This window comes from Mustelus asterias, chromosome 20 (genome assembly GCF_964213995.1).
Source record: "Mustelus asterias chromosome 20, sMusAst1.hap1.1, whole genome shotgun sequence".
Classification (NCBI taxonomy): domain Eukaryota; kingdom Metazoa; phylum Chordata; class Chondrichthyes; order Carcharhiniformes; family Triakidae; genus Mustelus; species Mustelus asterias.
Window position 1 is genome coordinate 40682386 of NC_135820.1, and position 23559 is coordinate 40705944.

Here is a 23559-nt window from a genome sequence, read left to right on the forward strand (position 1 = left end):
CCACAGCTATGCCAGCAGCGATCCTCAGCAAAGTGGTTAAAGGAGACCCAAAGTGGGGTGGACAGATCAGGGGAATAACAGTTGTTGGGTAAGTAGGGGGGAGATAGCAGTCACTGGCAATCAGAGAGGGCAGGGACTGGGATTGCAGTGGGAGGTGATGGGGCTGGGGTGGGTAGAAGGACGGTTATGAATTGGTATCGGGAATGGCTGGACGGGTATTCACTTCCACATTCAGCTGGGCATATTTTGAAATGCTTAGCTTGTGGTGGTGGGCTGCAGGACAGACAGTTGGGCCACATCTAGTCCCAGTTTTTCTGCAGACAGCTGGCACGAATTGCCTCATGGCAAGCCAATATTGCAAAGGGGACTGAGCAGAGAATTTTCTCCAGTACCATTATAGCAGGTGGCACCATTCCAGCTTGTAATGGGCCTTAAATTACTTCCTGCTATATTGGAGGTTTAGGAAGCCATTGGATACCCAACACTGTGCGGTCACATTTCTAGGCCAGTATGATTTTTGGTATTTCTCCTTTTGAAAGGGGTGTGTTTACCTATATAATGAAAAATCATTGTAATGCAGTGCTGCCATGTATACTACCTGTTTGATAGTGAAATATGATAGCACCTGCTTCACAATCCAGAGGTTGCAAATTTAAGTACCAATTTTGTCTGTTAATCAGTTTCTGAACCATATTTTCCTGACTGTTGCTATGGAAATTCAGAATTTTGACATGTTATTTTCGGGTACACGGTTGACCCAGAAGAACGTGAAATAGCGCAACAAAAAACGCAATGTCATCACGCGTGATATTTCGGCCAGCAGACGCATACAGGAGTTGGCAGTGCACCCGCCGACAATTAATCAGCCAGTTCTGGCAATTAATAGGGCAATCGACTGGAATTTAACGTTATCCCCATATGACTTTTAGGTTGCTGCATGGGTAACACGAGCAGGCGGCCGTCCCATTTTTCACTTTTCACATAAAAGTGGGCTGGAGCATTGGCTGTGTGAGTTGTTAGGAGTTCAGGTGAAAGTTTGCTGTTGCTTTAGTCTTGAAATTTCAGATCTTTTCCTTGGGGCAGTGCTGTGGCACAGCGGTTAGCACCGCTGCCTCACAGCACCAGGGACCCAGGTTCGATTCCTGGTTTGGGTCACTGTCTGTGTGGAGTTTGCACATTCTCCCTGTGTCTTCATGGGTTTCCTCCGGGTGCTTTGGCTTCCTCCGACAGTCGAAAACACATGCTGGTTAGATGCATTGGCCATGCTAAATTCTCCCTCAGTGTACCCAATCAGGCGCCGGAGTATGGCGACTAGGGGATTTTCACAGTAACTTCATTACAGTGTTGATGTAAGCCTACTTGTGACACCAATAAATAAACTTTAAAGACTGTTTTCTTCTGAAGTATTTGCTTTGCTAGCCTTGATCTGAGGACTCTTGTCAACTCTCATAGAAACCCATTCAGTGCAGAAGGAGGCCATTCGGTCCATCGAGTCTGCACCGCCACAATCCCACCCAGGCCCTATACCCATAACCCCATGCATTTACCTTAGCTAGTCCCCCTGACACTAAGGAGCAATTTAGCATGGCCAATCCACCTAACCCGCACATCTTTGGATTGTGGGAGGAAACCGGAGCACCCGGAAAGACACGGGGAGAATGAGTGTTGGAGCATCTCTGCCCAGTGCAACTTTCAATGCACAGGGGCAGTGCCATATGCATTTCAGCAGATGGGGATTGTGTACACTGCTGGGGCACCTCTTTAGAAGGGCCGAAGGGCCAGGAGGCCATGTGTCTGCAGGCAGCATCACAGGGAGAGCCTTGTGAGTGGGGAGGGGCAAGCACAGGGGGAGCAGGACCGGCAGAGAGAGAGCAGAAGACGCCACTATCCTGCTGTCAGAGTGTACAGGCAGTGATCAAGCTACCTCAACATGTCCAAGGTCCAGTACTGCAGGGGGGTCTGCCTCTCTAAGGACATTGCAACATTATTATGCCACATGATTGGGCCACCTCCAACTGTGTGGGTGGACACCCAATGCCAGTGGCTCTGAAAATCACAGTTGTCCTCAATTTTTGCGTATCTAGATCATTGCAAGGATCTGTGTGGAATGTCCCAATCAGTTGTCCATAACTGCTCGTAACTTTTCAGATGGGTCCACACATTCATTCGTTACTGGATGGACCAAACCAGTAAGGAGTCTAACAACACCAGGTTAAAGTCCAACAGGTTTATTTGGTAGCAAACGCCACTAGCTTTCAGAGCGCTGCTCCTTCGTCAGATGGAGTGGAAATCTGCTTGGACCAAACCAGTCAGGCTGAGCAGACTAGAGGCTTTGCAGTTCTTTTTTTATTCATTTATGGGACACGGACGTTGCTGGCTGGCCAGCATTTATTGCCCATCTCTAGTTGCCCGAGGGCAGCTGAGAGTCAACCACATTGCTGTGGCTCTGGAGTCACATGTAGGCCAGACCAGGTAAGGATGGCAAATTTCCTTCCCTAAAGGGAACCAAATGAGTTTTTCCAATGAGCAACAACGTTTCATGGTCATCATTAGATTCTTAATTCCAGATTTTTTTCTTTAATTGAATTCAAATTCCAACATCTGCCATGGTGGGATTCAAACCCGGATCCCCAGAATATTAGCTGGGTTTCTGGATTAATAGTCCAGCAATAATACCACTAGGCCATCGCCTTATTGCTGGGAGCCCTGCACCCAGGCTGTCATAGACTGCACTCATGTGCCCATCAAGGCTCTAGCGGTTCAGCTGGGTGCCTTTGTGAATAGGAAGGGTTACCACTCCAGACAGATAGCACTCAACCACAAGACTCAGATTCTGCAAGTCTGTGCAAGGTACCCGGGCAGCTCCCATGATGCATAAATTCTCCCAGGTGCCAAGGATATTCATGGCTCCAGCTCGGTTGGATAGTTGGTTGGGTGACAAAGGGTATCCATTTAAAAGGTGGCTCATGACACCACTCCAGAACCCTAGGACTGAAGCAGAAGAGAGATACAATTGGTGTCATGTCTGCACAAGGGCAATAGTTGAGTAGACAACAGGCCTATTGAAGATGACATTCTGCTATCTGGATCATTCCAGATGTGCCCAGCAATACTCCCTTCAGAGCAAGTGTCATTTATTGTCGTGTTCTGCTGTGCTCCATACAACCTGCATTGGCAAGGAGTGGGGAGAGGGGACCCAATTAAGGATGAGGATATTAAGGCAGCTCCACACAACTCAGAGGAAGATTCTGCATATGGATGTGATGAGGAGCCATGCAGGTACAGGGTGAGGATAAGGAAGCAGATGTGATGAACCTTCAGAGAGGCAGGGAACCAGGGAGCCCTTGGTGGAACGTTCCTTCAGCTAGACTTCCAACTCAGTGCAAGGGCACTGCCTCCGTCACACACGTTTCTGAGAAGGCAATGCCATGACCCCAATGTCACTTCGCAATCTCTGTTTTAAAGTTTGCTGCTCCTACCGTCTATCATAAGGCACTGCTGAGGCCTGCACCAATGGAAAACATAAAGAACACTCAGGGCATTGAAACTCTGAACACGCACCGGTATCATAGAATCCCTACAGGAGGAGGCCATTCGGCCCATCGAGTCTGCACCGACAACAATCCCACTCAGCCCCTATCCCTGTAACCCCATGTATTTACCCTGCTAGTCCCCCTGACATTACAGGGCAATTGAACATGGCCAATCCACCTAACCTGCACATCTTTGGACTGTGGGAGGAAAACCAGAGTACCTGGAGGAAACCCACACAGACATGGGGAGAATTTGCAAACTCCACACAGACAGTCACCTGAGGCAGGAATTGAACCCAGGTCCCTGGCGCTGTGAGGCAGCAGTGCTAACAGTATATATGTATGTGCCTTTTGTTACTCTTTGTTCCTACACTGCTGAGCACCTCCATGGATGGCCAGCCTTCCAGACTTGCACATTGGACCATGTCAACTCAGTACTCACCCTTTCTGAGCACAGAAGGCATGGAACCTTTTTTGGCAACGTATCCAGTGTGGCACATCATGTTGTGCCCGCTGGCCTGAGTTGCCACCTCTGCCCAGGCCTTCGCACTGGCATTGCCCTCCCGCCTGGTGTGCCCTGTGAATGTTGAAGCCACAATTGCTGCCTCAGTTTATATCCTCTCCTGGACAGCTCCCTCTGGCTTCTCAACAACTCTTGTCAGCCTTCAAGGAGCTGCTGTTGTTCTATTTGAGGCCCCCGCCGGATCCTCATTGGAGTGCCTGACAGGTTGCCGCCTCCACCAGCAGCGCTGAGCTTATGTCTGGCTGCTTTTCACACTGGCCTTGAATTGGCTGGCCAGCCTGTAATTGTGTGTCAGTTGCAATGGTGGTTGGAATCAGAAATCGTGGCTGCTTCCATATGCACCAAATTCAAGCCCCTGGCTTTGCCTGTCCTAGTGTAACCCTCTCCAGCCCTCTTGAACTCTCTGTTCTCCTGACTCTGGTATCCTGTGTAGTCCCCCTACTTTTGATGGCTGTGTGAACCTCATGCTCTAGAAACCCCTTCCCTCTCTCCATCTTGTTCTCTGCCTTTCAGAACACTCTTTAAAAACAGCCTCTTCACTCAAGGTTTTGGTTTATATATTTCCTTCTATGACACCGCATTCTTTTTTTCCAATCACAATTTTTGGAAAGTGCCTCGGGATGTTCTTCTAAATTGAGGACACTATATAAATGCAATTTGTTGTTGTGGTTGAGACATTTCTTATGGACAGTAAATGATTTTACAAGCAAAGAGTGACTGCTTTAGGCTAATGGTCTTCATCCTCAATGCAGGCCTTCTCACTGATCACCAATTCTGCCTGTGAACCTCAGTCAATATTGAGGTACAAAGATTAGAAGTGTTATAAAGCCAATCACTTCACTTTTTCTACATCCCCTCGGGCTAGTAATTTATCGTGAGGTTTCTCGAAAAAGATGGGGGGTGCGCTGGTTTTTGCGCATTACAACCATGTTTGTGGGATTGGGATTAATCGCCATGAAGATTAAATGGTAAATCTCAATCTTAACCACTCCTCATTGTAGCTAAAGAGAAACTGTGTAAGATTCTCAGTTTGCAAAGGATTTGTTAACTTTTAAAGACAGCCATTTAATAAGCCTAACTCTGTGTTTTGCCCATTCCTTAATTCAATTAGAACCAGAGCACACATGGAATGTTCAGTCACAGCTGTAAGAAGGAATCTGGGGCCAACTATCAAACATTTCTTGCAATTCCAAGCAGGAGGATGTTAATATGCTGCAGAACTGCTGCTGATGACCATGTCTCACAAATTTGATTGAGTTTTTTGAAGGGGTAACCAAGAAGGTAGATGAGGGCAGTGCAGTTGATGTTGTCTACATGGACTTTAGCAAGGCCTTTGACAAGGTGCTACATGGTAGGTTGTTGCATAAGGTTACATCTCACGGGATCCAGGGTGAGGTATCTAAATGGATACAAAATTGGCTTGATGACAGAAGACAGAGGGTGGTTGTAGAGGGTTGTTTTTCAAACTGGAGGCCTATGACCAGCCGTGTGCCTCAGGGATCGGTGCTGGGTCCACTGTTATTTGTCATTTATATTAATGATTTGGATGAAAATGTAGTAGGCATGGTTAGTAAGTTTGCAAATGACATCAAGATTGGTGGCATAGTGGACAGTGAAGAAGGTTATCTGGGATTGCAACGGGATCTTGATCAATTGGCCAGTGGACTGACGAATGGCAGATGGAGTTTAATTTCGATAAATGCGAGGTGATGCATTTTGGTAGATTGAACCAGGGCAGGACTTACTCAGTTAATAGTAGAGCATTGGGGAGAGTTATAGAACAAAGAGACCTATGGGTACAGGTTCATAGCTCCTTGAAAGTGGAGTCGCAGGTGGACAGAGTGGTGAAGAAGGCATTCAGCATGCTTGGTTTCATTGGTCAGAACATTGAATGCAGGAGTTGGGACGTCTTGTTGAAGTTGTACAAGACATTGATAAGGCCACACTTGGAGTACTGTGTACAGTTCTGGTCACCCTATTTTAGAAAGAATATTATTAAACTAGAAAGAGTGCAGAAAAGATTTACGAGGATGCTACCGGGACTTGATGGTTTGAGTTATAAGGAAAAGCTGGATAGACTGGGACTTTTTTCTCTGGAGCGTAGAAGGCTGAGGGGTGATCTTATAGAGGTCTATAAAAGAATGAGAAGCACAAATCAGCTAGATAGTCAATATCTTTTCCCAAAGGTAGGGGAGTCTAAAACTAGAGGGCATAGGTTTAAGGTGAGAGGGGCGAAATACAAAAGGGTCCAGAGGGGCAATTTTTTCACACAGAGGGTGGTGAGTGTCTGGAAGAAGCTGCCAGAGGTAGTAGTAGAGACGGGTACAATTTTGTCTTTTAAAAAGCACTTAGACAGTTACATGGGTAAGATGGGTGTAGAGGGATATGGGCCAAACGTGGGCAATTGGGACTAACTTAGGGGTTAAAAAAAAGGGGCGGCATGGACAATTTGGGCTGAAGCGTCTGTTTCCATGCTGTAAACCTCTATGACACCAAGATATTATAAAGGATCTGAGGGAAGTAAGAGCCCTTCCTCTGGAATCTCATATGCCACGTCACCCGTCCCTGAATCATAGAATCCATACAGTGCTGAAAGAGGCCTTTTCGGCCTATTGAACCTGCACCGGCAACAAATCCCACCCTGGCCCCATCCCCGTAACCCCATGTATTTACCCTGTTAATCCCCCTGACATAAGGGGCAATTTTAGTATGGCCAATCAACCTAACCCGCACATCTTTGGAGGTGCAGGAGGAAACCGGAGCAGCCGGGGCAAACCCATGCAGACACGGGGAAAACATGCAGATTCCGCACAATCACCCGAAGTCAGAATTGACCCAGGGTCCCTGGCGCTGTGAGGCAGCAGTGCTAACCACTGGACTGCCAAAATTGACATGGTCAGAAATGTAAATGTTCAGAGCATCCCACTCCATTCACAGAACTCAATGGAGCTCATTGGAGGCCCTCAGGTGGAAGTTACAGGGTTGGCAGATTTTGGCTTCGGTGCTAACTCGTATCATTTTTGTAAATTCCATGATATCGAGATGCAAGTCATATATATTAAACCAACCAAAACAGTGGAGTTTACAACAATTATCCTTTGATATTCTTCATGAAAATAACTACAGTACAGTGATACTGTGGGTAGGACCCCAGCTAAAGGCTGACGAGAACCTTCAGTATCTCATTGTGACCTTCATTTCCATCTGGTCATCAGCGGAGAAGACACTGAGTCCTAATCAGCCCTCTGTCTGACCCAAATCATGTTATAAAGTAATTAAAGAGGATGTTGGCAGCATGAAGCAGTACTGTAGTAATTAGCTGTTGTCTTTTAAATTCTATGGAATAAAAAGCACAGCAGTGAAGCAGTGAATTGCAGGGGAATCCTGATAAATATACCACAAGCTCACCTGGAAGTGCTACACTTTGATGAAGATTGTTCTTGGATTGGGACTTTGACAGAATTGGGGGGGGGGGGCGGTGAATGTGGTTGATGTTCAGGATTTCTTTCTTGCCTGTACTTAACTGTGTTAATGATAATTGCACACAGGGGAAAAAACAAATATTGCCCATATCTGCTGCAAAAGTTAGATTTGAAACCATTACAGATGTTGGATTTAATTTTTGGCATGAGAATTCGTGTCTGGAAAGTCATGGAGAAACTGTTCATGTTCGCGACCAAACCCAAGCAGTGTCATTTTTGGCAGCAGGTGCTTAAAAATTGCATTATTCTGCACAAACCTCATGCTGGGGCGGCACAGTGGTTAGCACTGCTACTGGTCCAGATTGGTCATGCTAAATTGCCACTTAGTCAGGGGGACTAGCAGGGTTACAGGAATAGGGACTGGGTAGGATTGTGGTCAGTGCAGACTCGATGGGCCAAACGGTCTCCTTCTGCACTATAAGGATTCTATGATCATAGAAACCCTACAGTGCAGAAGAAGGCCATTCGGCCCATCGAGGCTGCACCAACAACAGTCCCACCCAGACCCTATCCCCGTAACCCCACATATTTACCTTGCTAATCCCACTAACCTACACATCCCGGGACAATAAGGGGCAATTTAGCATGGCCAATGCACCTAACCTGCACATCTTTGGACTGTGGGAGGAAAGTGGAACACCCAAAGGAAACTCACGCAGAACGTGCAAACTCTACACAGTGGCCCAAGCTGGGAATCGAACCCAGGTCCCTGGAGCTGTGAGGTATTGTGCATTAGTGGTGGAGGGAGTGAATGTTTAATATGGTGGATGGGGTTTCAAACAAGCTTTGTCCCGGATGGTGTCAAGTTTCTTGAGTGTTGTTGGAGCTGCACTCATCCAGGCAATGGAGAATATTCTATCACACTTCTGTCTTGTGTCTTGTGGATAGTGATTGACTTTGGGGAGTCAGGAAGTGAGTTACTCACCACAGAATTGCTAGCTTCTTCCCTGCTGTTATTGCCATAATATTTATGGTTGGTCCAGTTAAATTTCTGTTCAATGCGAACCAACAGGATGTAGATGGTGGGGATTCAATGATAGTAATGCTGTTGAATGTGAAGGGGCGATGATTATACTCTCTTTTATTGGAGATGGGCAATGTGTATTCAAATGATACTTTCCATTTATCAGTCCAAGTCTGAATATGTTCCATATCTTGCGCAGGCACAGACTGCTTCAGTAACTAATGGGTTGTGAATGGAATCACCTGCAAATATCCCCATTTCTGTCCATTATGATGGAGGGAAAATTGGGCCGAGAAAACTATTCTGAGGAAAATCTGCAGCAATGTGATGGGACTGAGATGATTGGCCTCCATAATCAAAGCCATCTTCAATTGTGCTCTGCGTGATTCTAATCCCTGATTCTCGTTGTCTTCAAGCAAATGCAATGTTGCCTTAATAATTGTGAACAGCCATTTTAAGTGGCAATTAGCTGAATATCGAGCCTCAAGATGGTCCTAGCATTGGTTTCAACTCCTTTACCAAAATGATGCGATACGTGCTCTGCTCAAAACTCCATCTTGGCCAACTCAAAGGATCGTTAACACCAGAACCCGCTGCCAAAATTTGTTCCCCATTTTTGAATCTGGCTTTTCTAAGTGTTTTCTTTATTCACTTGTGGGATGTGGGTGTCACTGGTGAGGCCAGCATTTGTTGTCCATCCCTAATTGCCCTTGAACTTAGCATGTATTCAGGCCATTACAGAGGGCAGTTAAAGTCACCCAAATTACTGTGGATCTGAAGTCACATGTAGGCCAGACCAGGTAACAATGTCAGATTTTCTTCCCTAAAGGACATTAGTGAACCAGATGGATTTTACAACAGTTGTTATATTTTCTGAGATTAGATTTATATCCCAGATTTATAACTGCCGTGGATTTGAACCCATGTACCGAGTGCATGAGCCTGGATCCCTGGATTTCTAGCCCAGTGACATTATCACCACACAACTGTCTCCCCACCAACTGCAAGCTATAGATTCCTTAATTATACTTGCTTTCAATTCCCCAGTGCTAGATAGTTTTCCTCCAAACTCCATCATCTCACGGGTCTGTTTCCTACAAGTACCATTATAAGTAGATTGTAAGAAATTGTAAGTCCTTGTTATTTATTATTTAAGTTATTTATTATTAATTCATGTAACGTTTTACATCCTGCTGCACAGATAAGTATTATTTCGATGTAATGTAATTTAAGTTTGAATTTCCTCGCTCACCATTGCTCCCAAAAGGCTTGATCCTCTCCCTTTGCTGCTTGCTTCTTGTCTCCATGTATAGAATTCCCCCGCTGGATCAGATCATCCTGCTCCAGTTCGGATGCACGCACCCCTTCTGATAGCACTAACTGCACCACCGGGATGCTTACCTGCCAAGTCCTGAGCCAACTTGAGCTGCCTTGCTCTCTTGCAAATCTGGTACCATGACCAGCTGAGCCTCTGCCACCTGTGCTCCCTCCCTTCCACAGTCCTGACTTCACTGGTGTTGGCCCATTCCTGACTTTGCAGGTTTCTCAGATATTGTGGTTTACTTTTCAGGTGCTGTGTGAAGTTCATAAATTGCTGTTTTCCCAACTTACTACTGAGAATCTAGGTTATCACTGAGCCTCTTGCGGGATTTTGGGAAAAATAAGTGAGAGGCGAGGTGGTGGTGGTGTTGGTGGAGAGGGGGGGTGTGGTGCAAGGGTGAGGGAGCGGTGGGGAGAGGGAAGTCCAAGGACGGTATGGTGGAAAGGGCAAAGGTGATGGATTGAATCATAGAAACCCTACAGTGCCCCTGACACTAATGTTCAATTTAGCATGCCAATCCACCTAACTTGCACAACTTTGGAGTGTGGGAGGAAATTGGAGCACCCAGAGGAAACCCACGCAGACACAGGAAGAATATGCAAACTCCACCGAGTCACCCGAGTCCCTGGCGCTGTAAGGCAGCAGTGCTAACTGCTCTGCCACCTGGACTCAGAAGATTGGGTAGTGGAGGACGGTGGGATCGATTTGGCAGAAAGAAGGGCACACATTAGACAGAAGATGGGAAAGGATGCAGATGAGAGAGGAAGGATATAGTGGTTAAACAGATTATTCAAAGGGGAAAGCTTGAGGGAAGCAATGGCGCAAGATAGTGATAGCAAATAAATATGCTACTGAGAGATTTAGAGAATGTAATGGGAGCAATCATGCTGGCTTCTTTTGAGCTGGAATAAGAAACCTCCAAGCAGCTACAATTAATCTCTGATGAAGCCTTTGAGGTTACAAGTGGAAACAATTACATGGATTGCCCGATAGGCTCCTTTACCATAGAGAGTACTTGAATAATGACATCAAGGGACAAACCAATATTGTCGCCATTTTGCCATATTGGCAGAATGGCAGCATGGAAGGCTGGGATTGCCAGACTTATCAGCACATCAGATAAGCATAAAATATTCATGATGGGACAGGAAAATATAATAAAGGCATTCCAAATTTATCAAGTTTGAGAACAAAAGATTGCAAATTTTAGAATTTCAGGTCATGTGACATTTAATGTTCTGCAAATGAAGAAAGTCACATGACCTGCACTGATACCTTAAATATCAAGAATTAATGTTCATCAGTTCGACAAATGTCGAGGTAATAGCATGCAGCTTCTGAACATTTTTTCGTAAGCTGGTTAGAGATCATCACATATAAGAATCCTTTCATTTTAAAATCATCACAATATGCTTCTTATTTAATGGAGTGGAAGTTTTTCTTCTGATTAATTGCTGACAGTCAGTTGGATGAGTATTTCTTTTGTGTTTCATAGCAGTAACCGAGGCTTGCATCATGGGGAATGAAAAGGGGACAACATTGATATTGTTAGAACTTAACAAGGTGGTTCAGTAGCGTTGTCTGCGAGTCTAAAACACACATCGGCCCACTTTCACTCTCTCTGCATTTTGAGGAGGTTAAAGCAGGACGGGTGTGTGAGCATCTGGGGCTGTCCATCCCTCCCAACTCCATTCTGTTCTATGGTTTGAAACTGCACATATTTTTCAGTGTCTGACACTCATTCCTTCATCATACTGCAAGGTCTTGAAATTACTGTTGGTGAGATTAGCAGATGAATACTTAATATGGTCGTGTGACATTCCTTTGTCTGTTATTTAAAATAAAAAGGGTTGATGCCTGCATGAAGTAACAGACAAAGGAATGTCATATGAATGCATTAAGTATTTGCCAGCTAATATCTCGAATGATAATACCTGGGTTTAAGTGTATCTGAGCTTCAAATTAGAACCTATATTTCACCTACTCCCAAAAATCATCCTGAATTGACCATGTACACTTTGCAAGTCCAGATTCCTCTTTATTCCCTTCTTATTCTGATTCTTCACTGCTGATTTTCCCTAAATGTCCTGAACGGAGCTCCATCTTGGTTTCTTAAGGTTGGCCGAAGAATTATCAGAACTCACGCCCAGCTGGTCATCAGTTTTGAAGTTAACCAATTCCATTTCGCATGAACTTCATTGATGATACTCACAGAGACATGGCATGCTATTATTTGCACGTGTCAATACCATTTCCAGATGCCAGAGACACCCCACTGTAGCCGCACGTTAACAAAGGGTTAATGCTCCAAAATGGCACCATCTCCCGGAGATGCAGGATGAAAACCTGCTGGATCCATTCTGGAGTAACTGAGAAAATATTCACTTTAAAAGATGTGCGTGCAAAAGCAGTTTTGATTCCAGAGTTTTACTAGGGTGTCTTTTATCCTTTTTAAGGACTTTGCCGAGATCTAAATTGGGAAGACTGGCACATAAAATAGTGAATGCTGCATAATAATATTTGTTTCAGCATTGTGAACTCGAAAGGGTACAGTGTTCAGTGCAGAAGCTGGGTACCTGATAGGAATGAACAGTACAGACAGTTTTCCAATAAGAGAAATGACTGTGCAGCTTACAATTGAGAACTACTTTACCTATCTTTTACTAATAATATAAAATAAAACTGTATATTACACAGAGGTAAAAAGAAAACAGATAGTGAACCTGCATTAATGGCCACCTTCTGCTTAACAGCTCGTGTTTCAGCGACAGTCACATTATTGGTAACAAAAGCTGTCCAGAATTAACCTCTTGGGGGTTGCAGCAAGCATTTCTCGCACAAACAAAAGAATACCCTGACAAGATTATTTATTACATTCCTCAGAATGTGCAGTAACTCAGGAGACTTCTATGTGCTTCCTAGGTTTTACTGAGCAGGTGATGGAATGAGGCAACAAAATGGTGGAATACAGTTTCTATACCCACACACCACCGAGTTTTAAAAATCAGAATTAATGTTTGTTTTATTCATTCATGGCAGGTGAGATTCAGTGGTAAAGCCAGTGTTTATTGCTCATCCCTAATTGTCCTTAACAAGGTTGTAGTGAGCCACCTTCTTGAACGACTGCAGAACACGTGGTATAGGTACATCGGCCGAGCTGTGAGGGATGGATTTCCAGGATTTTAACCCAGCAACAGTGAAGGAACGGTGATATAGCATGGTGGGGCATGACTTGGAGGAAACCTGCAGGTGGGTGTTCAAAGGCACCTGCTGCTCTTGCCCTTCAAGGGGGTAGAGGTCATGGGTTTGAAAAGTGCTGTCAAAAGGAGCCTTGGGTGTTGGTGCAGTGCATCTTGTAGATGGTACACACTGTTGCCATTGTGCATCAATGGTGGAGAGAATGAATGTTTAAGGTGGTGAATCAGGTGCTGATCAAATGGACTGCTTTTTCGTAAATGGTGTCAAGCTTCTTATGAGTTGTTGGAGCAGCACTTATGCAGACAAGTGGGGAGTATTCCATCACACTCATGACTCGTGCCAAGTAGATGATGGAAGGCTTTGGGGACTCAATAGATGAGTTGATTTCTTCAGAATTCCAAGCCTCTGACCTGCTTTTGTTGCCCCAGTATTCATATGGCTGGTCCAGTTCAGTGTCTGGTCAAGGGTGATCCCCGGCATACTGTTGTGGAGGCATTCAATGTAATGTTGTTGAACCCCCAAAGGGCGATGGTTCGATTCACTCATGTTAGAGATGGTCATTGCCCACGTGTGCCATGAATGTTACTTGCCACTTAACTGCCCAACCTGTATGTTTCTAGGTCTTGCTGCACGTGGACATGGACTGCTTCGGTATCGGAGGAGTTATGAATATTCCTATTTTGAAATCGATAAATAACTACTTAAACTATATCAAATGAACTGAGGGCGAGTTACAAGTACTACTGAGCACGGTGGATTCATCAGTGAACATCCCCGCTTCTGACCTTAGGTTAGAGGGAAGGTCATTGACAAAGCAGCCAGAGATAGTTGTGCCTCAGGATCTCCTTCAGATGTTCGACCCCCAACATCTTCAGCCATCTTCCTTTGTGCTAGATCGGACTCCAGCCAGTGCACAATTTTCTCCCGATTCCATAGAAACAGAAACATAGAAGATAGGAGCAGAAGGAGGCCATTCGGCCCTTCGAGCCTTCTCCACCATTCATCACGATCATGACTGATCGTCCAACTCCTGCTTTCTCCCTATAACCTTTGACCCCATTCGCCCCAAGTGCTATTTCTAGCCACCTCTTGAATGCATTCAATGTTTTGGCATCAACTACTTCCTGTGGTAATGAATTCCACAGGCTCACCATTCTTTGACTCTTTGATGCCGTACTCGGTCAAAGGTTGCCTTAATGTCAAGGGTAATCACTCTGACCTCCCCTCTGGAATTCTTGTTTGTAAATGTTTAAACCAAGGTTATAATGAAGTCTGGAGCTGAGCGGCCCTGGCAGAACCCAAACTGAGCATCAGTTAATAGTATATTGCGATGTAAGTGCCACTTGTTAGCGCTGGGTGCAACACCTTTCATCACTTTGTTGATTGAGAGTAGGCTGACAGGGTGGTAATTAGTCAGATTGGATTTGTCCTGCTTTTTGCGGCCAGGGCATACTTGAGCTATTTTCAGGTACCTGCCAGTGTTGTAGCTGTATTCAAACAGCTTGGCTAGGGGCATGACGAGTCCTGGAGCACAAGTCTTCAAGCTGGGATGTTGTCAGGGCCCATTGCCTTTGATGTCTCCAGTGCCTTCAGCCATTTCTTGATATCACTTTGAGTGAGTCAGATTGGCTGAAGGTTCACTGAAGCATCTGTGATGCTGGGGACCTCTGGAGGACCTGGGATGAATCATCCACTCAGCAATTCTGACTAAAAGTGGTTGAAAATGCTTCAACTTTGTCTTTTGTACTAATGTGCTGGGCACCCCCTCCATTGAGGGTGGGGATATTTATGAAGCTTCATCCTCCGGTTAGTTGTTTAATTGTTTGCTGTCATTCATGACTGGATGTGGCAAGATTGAAGTTGGATAGCTCTGTCTATGACTTGCTGCTTCTGCTGTTTAGCTTCAGATTACCATGCTGTAGCTTCAGATTACCATGCCACACTCTCAGTATGTTCTCATACACACCCTATTGAATCAGGGTTGATCTTCTGGCTTGATAGTAATGCTGGAGTGAAGTTACAGATTCTGGTGAAATCCTCTTTGCAAATCCTTTGCAAAAGTGGAGTTATTGGGAATCAGGAGGAAATCTCTGAACTGGTTGGAGTCATACTGAGCACAAAAGAAGACAGTTGTGATTGTTGGAGGTCAGCCATCTCAGTCCCAGGACCTGACTGCAGGAGTTCCTCAGGGTAGTGTTCCAGGCCCAACTATCTTCAATAGCTTCATCCATTACCTTCCCTATGTCATAAGGTCAGAAGTGGGATGTTCACAGATGATTGCACAGTGTTCAACACCATTTGTGACTCCTCAGATACTAAAACAGTTTCTGTACATATGCAGAAAAACCTGGACAACATTCAGGCTTGGACTGACAAGTGGCAAGTAACATTTGTGGCGCACAAATACCAGACAATTACAATTTCCAACATGAGAGAATCTAACCATCTCCCCTTGAAGATCAATGGCATTACCATCACTGAATCCCCCACTATCAACATCCTGGGGGTCACTATTAATTAGAAACTGGATCAGTCACATAAATACTGTGGTTATAAGAGCAGGTCAGAGGCTGGGAATTCTGTGGAGAGTAACTCAACTCTTGACTCCCAAAAGACTGTCCACCATCTACAAGGCACAGGAGTGTGATGAAATACTCTCTACTTGCCTGGATGAGTGCAGCTCCAACAAGACTCAGGAAGCTCAACACCATCCAGGACAAAGCAGCCTGCTTGATTGCCACCTCATCCCACCCCATCCACTACCTTAAACATTAATTTCCTCCACTAATGATGCACAGTGACAGGGGTATGTACCATCTACAAGATGTGCTGGAGCAACTCACCAGGGGTCCTTCGACAGCCCCTTCCAAACCTCTACCACCTGAAAGAACAAGGACACAGTCACTTGGGAACACCACCACCTCCAAGTTTCCCTCCAAGCCGTACACCATCCTGACTTACCATATCGCCATTCCTTATCGCCGTTCCTTTACCGCCAGTGGGCCAGAACCCGGAACTACCTTCCTCACAGCACTATGGACACCCCTTCACCACATGGACTACAGCAGTTCAGGGAGGCAGCTCACCACCGCCTCCTAAAATGCAGTAGGGGATGGGTAATAAATGCTAGCTTTCCCAGTAACACCCACATCCTAAGTGCGATTTTTGAAACATTTTCTGCTGCCAATGGCCACAGTGCCTCGTGGATGCCACGTTTTCAGCCACTGGATATGTTCTGCATCTATCCAATTTAGCACAGTTGCAATGACACGCAACAAGGTGGAGGGTGACCTTAATACGAAGACGGAACTTCAAGACTGTGTGGTGATTACTCTTACCCATACAGTTATGGACAGATGCATTTGTGACAGATGGGTTCTTGAGGACAAGAACTTTTTGGTTGTCTCACCACATGCCACAGGTCTCATTTGATAAAGATATCCTTCAGGACTCAGCTATTAGTCAGTAATGGTGATTCTGGGCTTGTCTTGAGAATTGACATTATTTTGTCAACCCAGAGAGTACATTCTGTGCCCTTTATATACTCAGTAGTTGTTCCAAAGAGATGTTCAACATGAAGGAGTACTATTTAATCAGCTGAGGGAGAATGGTAGGTGGCAATCAGCAGGCAGCTTCCTTGCCTATACCTTACAATATGTCATGAGGCTTCATGCGGTTCAGAGTCAATGTTGAAGACACCCAGCGACATTTCCTCCTGACTATATGCGACTATGCCACCACCACTGTACAATGGGAGAGGACATATTCAGGAATGGTGATGTAGGAGTCCGGGATCTTGGCTTTAAGGTGTGATTTGGTGAGCATGACTATGTCAGGCTGTTGCTTGACTTGTTTGTGAGGCTGCTCTTCTTATTTTGGCAGAAGGCCTCATACCTGCAGGGTGGACTGGTGTAATGTCCTAACTATGTTAGGGGTTATGGGTTTTAAACCAAAAAAAAAGATGTTTGCATAACGTGGATTCAAACTAACAATGACAGATTTATTGAAAGTTGCCCGTACAGAGTACAAACTGAAACTAAAAACAGGAGCCTCTGAAACACCCCAATGACATCACCATCAAATCATGCGACTTACTCTTAAAGCAATCATGCAGCACAGTGGCACAGTGGTTAGCACTGCAGCCTCACAGTGCCAGGGACCCAGGTTTGATTCCAAGCTTGGGTCACTGTGCGGAATCTGCATGTTCTCCTCGTGTCTGCATGGGTTTCCCCCAGGTGTTCCGGTTTCCTCCCACAGTCCGAAAGATGTGCTGGTCAGGTGCATTGGCCATGCTAAATTCTCCCTCAGTGTACCCGAACAGGCGCCGGAGTGTGGCGACTAGGGGATTTTCACAGTAACTTCATTGCAGTGTTAATGTAAGCCTACTTGTGACAGTAATAAATAAACTTTTACTTATATAACAACTGGGCAGTATGTGCCTTTGTACTAGCAAGTTTGGTACTCGGTAGTCCTTCCAGTTTCATTGTTATTTTAACATTTCTGTAGCAGTTTGATACAACTCAGTGGCTTGCTAGGTTCTGAGGCCAATTCGGAGTCAATGACATTGTCACATGTAGGCCAGACTAGGTCAGGATGGCAGGTTTCCTTCCCTAAGGATGTTAGTGAACCAGATTAATTTTTCTGACAATCCAGTAGTTTCATGATCATTGCTGCTGAGACCAGCTTTTTAGTCCAGATATATTAAATTCTCCAGATGCAATGGCAGGATTTGAACTCACGTCCCCAGAGCATTAGTCCAAGCTTCACTAGTCCAGTAACATCGCCACTATGCTACCCTCCCCATCCATCCAAATGATTAAGGTTAAGGGACCTTTAACATTAATGCTAAATTTTCTTTTCTCCCAGTTTGCAGTCTGCCAGAGGGTGAATCATCTTCAGTTTCCTCTTGTGTACCAACCAGCTGCTAGAACAAGGTGACTGAGGGCTTCAGAGCATGTCAACAGCTCAGCCACCTTCCTTGGTCACAAGACATATGTGACCAGAGAGACTGGATCAGAGATTTTATTTTACATACTGCCAGGGCAATAAATGTGCACACGACGATTCTTAATTGAGTTAAGCAATAAAAATTATATATTTAATGAATTGTAAAGGATGTTTAATACGCAAAGAATTGAGGAACCAGTGCTCCAGAACAGCCAATCTTTAGGCCACATTGATAGTCTACTGTTACATCGAACCCCCATTCAATTGATCTCAAGTTCATATTAACAGGCTAAAGCAATCTTGTCTTCTTGTAAAAAGTGTCCAACAAACTGTTATTAGTTTGTAAACAAATGGAAGGCAATGATACATACCAAGTTGAAATGCAATGTAACATTGCTTGCGTATCATAGTCCCCTTTGAAGCAAAAATGACCTGTGGCTTTCCTAGCTTTTTCCTTCTAACACAAAAACACCATTTCATAATGACTGAACTTGTTTAATCAGACAAAAGAGTGAACATACAATATCCAATGTTTGTCTTTCACTCATGTTTGCTTTAGGAGGGGTACTTCTCCTGAACTCTTGACTTGATTGCCGTAATTAAATGATATCAAAGCAAAGGAGCCATTTTGTACTTTATAATTTCTCCACTTTAAAAAACAGATTGTAACAAATAAAATGAACAATATATAAATTGACTCATAGTTCTGTTTATTGAATAGCCTATTATTTGTAAGGACAATATTTACTTCTTCGTGTACTATTTATGTTTTGTGTTGTTTATTGACTTCTATATTCCCACATGTGCAAAGTGGCAACTAATTGAATATAAAACCAACGTCAAAGCCTTGTGCACCAGCAGAGTTAATTAGTCAAGAGATGATCACACTGGACAAATTTGTGTGCAAAGGCAATCATACTAACATGAAGTTTATTCACGAACAGTAGTTCTTCTGAATATGATCACACTATGATGCATACTACTGAGCTAGCCAGAGGGTACCATCATTGATTGAGTTTGCAACTAGACCACTCAAGAATGGTGTTCAAATAAAGCCTTCCATATTAACAGCATACACAGGGGTCAAATTTTCCTGTTCAATTTTACTAACCAGTTCACTGGTGCTTTCCTTTAAACCTCTTTACGTTAATTAAGATATTGGCCTGTTTATTTTAAATGAAATAACATCTTTGTTCAGAAAAGCAAGTGGGTGGTGAGGAGGGGGGTGGGGTGAGGGTGGGAATGAGCTGGCATTGAGTTGGAATGGAGTGGGCACAGAAACGGCATGGGCTCATGAGTAAGACCTTTCGAACTTAACTTTTAAAAGGTTCCTGAATCCAGACTTTAGTTCATGACCACTTGAGGAGCCATGGACCATGCATCATCCCGAAACCAGTCTGACTCCATGAAAATCATGTGGGTTAGGAAACACCTAACCCCACAATGGCCAGGTCAGGAATGCAGGGTGCAGGCTCACTTCCCTGTACCCTTATCTCACACCAGCAAAAATTGGGGGTGCCAGGAATGGGAGTGAGAATTCTGAAATCAGATCCCACCTGCCATTTTTAAATGGCTCTGGAGCCGCACAGACTGTGCAAAGATCCGGGCCTAGTATCAGCATAAAGTATTGCTAGGTCAGGTATAATACAACTAGATGAGTAAAGCTCTCATTTTTTATCCCCAATGGTGCCTAGCTTAACCTCGATAAAACTCCTCTTATTGTGCCATGTGTAATATTTCCAAATCCTGCACCAACTATCCTGTGGTCTTTCTGGCAGACATTGCTAAATTAACACAAGCCTTGCACCATGGTATACTAAGAATTGAATTGAGATTGCCCAAACTCATTTTACATAGAATTCTTACAGTCAACAGAGAATACATTCATCTACCAGTCTAGAATGGATTTGAGCCCAAATCACACCACTTCTTACCACTCTTTAATGAAAAGCAGACATACGGAAAGTATAATAGTATTTTTCATTGCTAACATTTATAATGAACAATTATTTTTGTAATCTCTCTTTACGTAAAACAGTTGGCTAAGTCAGTTAGAGCCAATTTACAGCATAGCTGTTGACTTCTCTGCGGCAGTCAACTGATCAGTTCATTAGACACTCGAGTGTAAGCCTGCCGGTGTGTCACATCCACCTTTCGCATTTAGGATAAGATGTGTAGTTTTCAGCTGCGCTGCTGAGAGGAGCATCTTGCATAAGAACTGTGCTTCCTGTTGGCTAAATCTTAAAACTAAATCGTGAGCAGCTAGGAAGAAATGTCACCAACCTGCTGCCAGGCTGCAGGAGGATCCATAACAAACAGCATTGTAATGGGGAACAATAAAGGAATTTCTTTTTTGCATCAAATAAAAGTTGGAAACAAAATGTAAATGGATTCAACAAAGTCGATTCAGAATTCAGCTCAATTTGAAGAATCCAACATCTGTAATGTTGGACCATCTTGAGATTTAAAAACAGTCAATGCAGATTAAACCTGTGTGCATATATCAAATCCAGACCCTTGCTTGAATTTAGTTCTGCTTGTGTGTTTACCAGTGTACACAATGCAAATGATGTTACATTTCTTAGTCTAAATCAATTTTTGCATGTGAATATGTCAGAACTGTGAAGTAACTCAGATCCAGCGGATCTGACCTTGTACCTGTCTGCTCCTTCTGCCTATTACCTGAGAATGAGTATGTTGTTGTTCTGATTTATTTTCAATAATGTTTCACCCGCCAATTAGCAGATTTTGCAATTAAAGGAACTGCTGATTGTTTACAGAACGGCAGTCGTACAAAGCTTCTTTAGAGATATAAACATGCCCCTTTCACTCCCAATTAGAAATGGCAAACTTCAAAATTCTGCTTCGTAGTGACTGCTGCTCAGAAGCTAATGCCTTGCGAGTATTGAATGCTGCCTCACAAAAGGCTGACTTGAGAATATTAGAAAATGGGGTTAGCAACTTGCATAATTAACATTTTATGAATGGCACGATTAAACTTCTAATGTTGCTTCAAGAGCTTTGACTCCTCAGGAGTAAAATAATCTTGGGGAAGAGACAGAGAAAAGCGTTGAATGCATTGACCAACAAGGCAAAAAGGAAATGGATCTGTGCAAACACATTAATAATTGTACTGACCAAAGAATCCAGTTTTATTAAGAAGGGCTGCACCTTATTTACCGCAAGATTTTTTTTCCCTCCTCCTCGTCCAAAAAAAAAGTCTTATACTAATTTCTTTTCTCAGTTAAACAGCAATCACTCTTCTGTCACCAGAGTCTTAAACTTTTGAACCCTGTCAGCAAAAAATTCCAACAAAATGTAACCAAAGATTCACAGGGGAACAATTCAGCACCATCAAAATGAACTGCTGCAATACATTAGTGTCTATGTGCAGCACGGCGAATATTGAGCTCTGTGTGCAGTAATTGTCACGATGACAGAGCTGGGAAAGCTCTTTATAATTAGGATGGTTGTTTTGTCATGTGTAATGATCTGGAGAGGAGTCAGGGAGGGTAGAGGAACGAGAGCTGCTTTTCCCTGCAGCCTGGAGACAGAGCCGGACGGCAGCTGGTGGATTGGCTCAGCAAGCCACCCATCAGCTGTCAGAGAATTGTACAGCAGAGGCTCGGACGAAATAAAGCCAATCAGTGAAATAATGAGCAAGGTAATATTCCCCCAGAGACTTCCTGCAGGTTTTGTCAAGCCCACCGCAACTGTCCAACTATTTGCTTTATAGGCGCCACATTTCTCCATTGATATGGGAGGCCTTTTGTTTTGTGTTAGGCAGAGGGAAAAATAGTTGATTTAAATCAGCATTTTTCCTGCCAGCGTGCCACACCAGGCTCATTCTTCCTGGTTCTAATTTTGGTCAACTAATTTTTATCATTTTCTTTACGGTGGATCATTAAATTTTGGGCAGAAACCTAAAATACATTCCTCATCCCTTTTAATCATGTGAAGAAATATTAAATTTTACCTTTTCTTCAGGTTTTCAGTACAGTGCTAACTAAAGTTTCACAGCTGCCATGCTCGGTGTATTAAGACTTTATTGAAAATATGAGCACTCTAGCCAGGATTCTTTAAGTTTTTTTGGAAAAGTGCAGTATTTTAATTAAGGGCTAACATACGCACAGTCTTAGCAAACAGAGAAATAGCTGATTGAAGAATCAGGGGTGGGATCTGTCAATCTCTCAGTCCCGCAGCTTTCCAGGAGAATGCAAACATAATCATTATTGCCATGTATTCGCACCATGTAATTTTTATATTTCAGGCTATATCTTTGTATTAACTTTCCTTTTGAAACCTAACACTGTGCAACTCATGCCCTACCACCTTCATCATTATTACAGCCTCAACAGTGCAATCATATTATTATGACCACATAAGGTTATCCCTAATAGTCCAGCCATGCTCAATGGAATATGATGATAGCTTTCAGCTGTTCATTCAGGTATGATTGAATTACTTTTGATGAATATGAAATCATCGTGGTTAAATAAGCTTCACTGATGCCAACTGATAGTGAGGCCACCTTGACATGCCTTATCCTTGGACACCTGTCTGTCTGCATATATGGACATCAGGTGAAGACAGGATCAGGGTTGGTTGCTACCCCACAGGATTAAATAAGCCTGCTGGCACTTGAGCCAAAGTTCACATGTGAATAATGGCCATGAGTACCTGAGGAAGTTCACACTCTTGAAAGCGTAACCAGAAGCATGGACATCTTCAAAGAGATGGGGAGAAAATTGGCATAGCATAAACAATGGAGGGGGGGGGGGTGGGGGAGGTGGAATCTCCGATCTTGTCCGTGCTCGCCCCACTGCAAGAGAGAATGGAGAATTTTGCATTCCAACCAAAACTCCATTCACTTTCAGCGACACTGTAGAATCTCCGCCACGAACCGAGGATGGAAATTTTCGTCAAACATCTCAACCATCATCATTAACGTTTAGAATTACGCAATGTAGTGCATACCATACATTCCACTTTAAATAATTACCTGCTTCTGGGTTATTACAATCACAGGTAGAAAGAAACAGGTAAACACTGTTAGAAAGGGCCTTACCAATAACTCTAAATAAGGCTGTAGTTCAATGTACCACAATGACTTGTATACGGTCCTTCAGAAAATTGAATTGTATGATTCTGATTAATTCATCGTCTAAAGCTAATTCAGTGTCACCAATGGAAATACTGCAGTGCCCAAAGTCAACTTGGATTAAGGTTGGAGTGACCTAGTGAGAACAGCCACCCATTAACTATGTACTCTGCAAAGTGACGTGGGTAATCCCTGTACACAGATCAGCCAAAAAAATAATTGACTCATTCATTATGCTCTAACTGTGACAGATAAATAGCCTTCCTCATCCAGTATTATTACTGGTACACAACCTCTCTTCATTACACTATCCACACAACTGATGAGTGTATAACATTAGCAGAAGGATAAGAAATCGGGCCCAAAAGCTCAGTGCATAGCAGGTGATGATTTCCCAACATGGTATTGCGGGGGCGGTGGGGATGAAAATATGGAGATTGTTTCTGGTATAAATTTGCGCAGAAAAGGCAAAATTAAGTGAAAACTTTCT

The 23559-nt window shown here is 43.9% G+C and overlaps 1 protein-coding gene across 1 annotated transcript in view; it reads left to right on the forward strand.

Annotated features, from left to right (window-relative positions):
- The window catches only part of tshz2 (teashirt zinc finger homeobox 2), a 345809-nt gene extending 327174 nt beyond the window's left edge, over positions 1-18635 (forward strand). The window contains exon 3 of the mRNA XM_078236108.1: positions 17888-18635. The gene's annotated coding sequence lies outside the window, so the exon portion shown is untranslated. The remainder of the gene's footprint in view (positions 1-17887) is intronic.
- The last annotated feature ends 4924 nt before the right edge of the window (positions 18636-23559 follow it).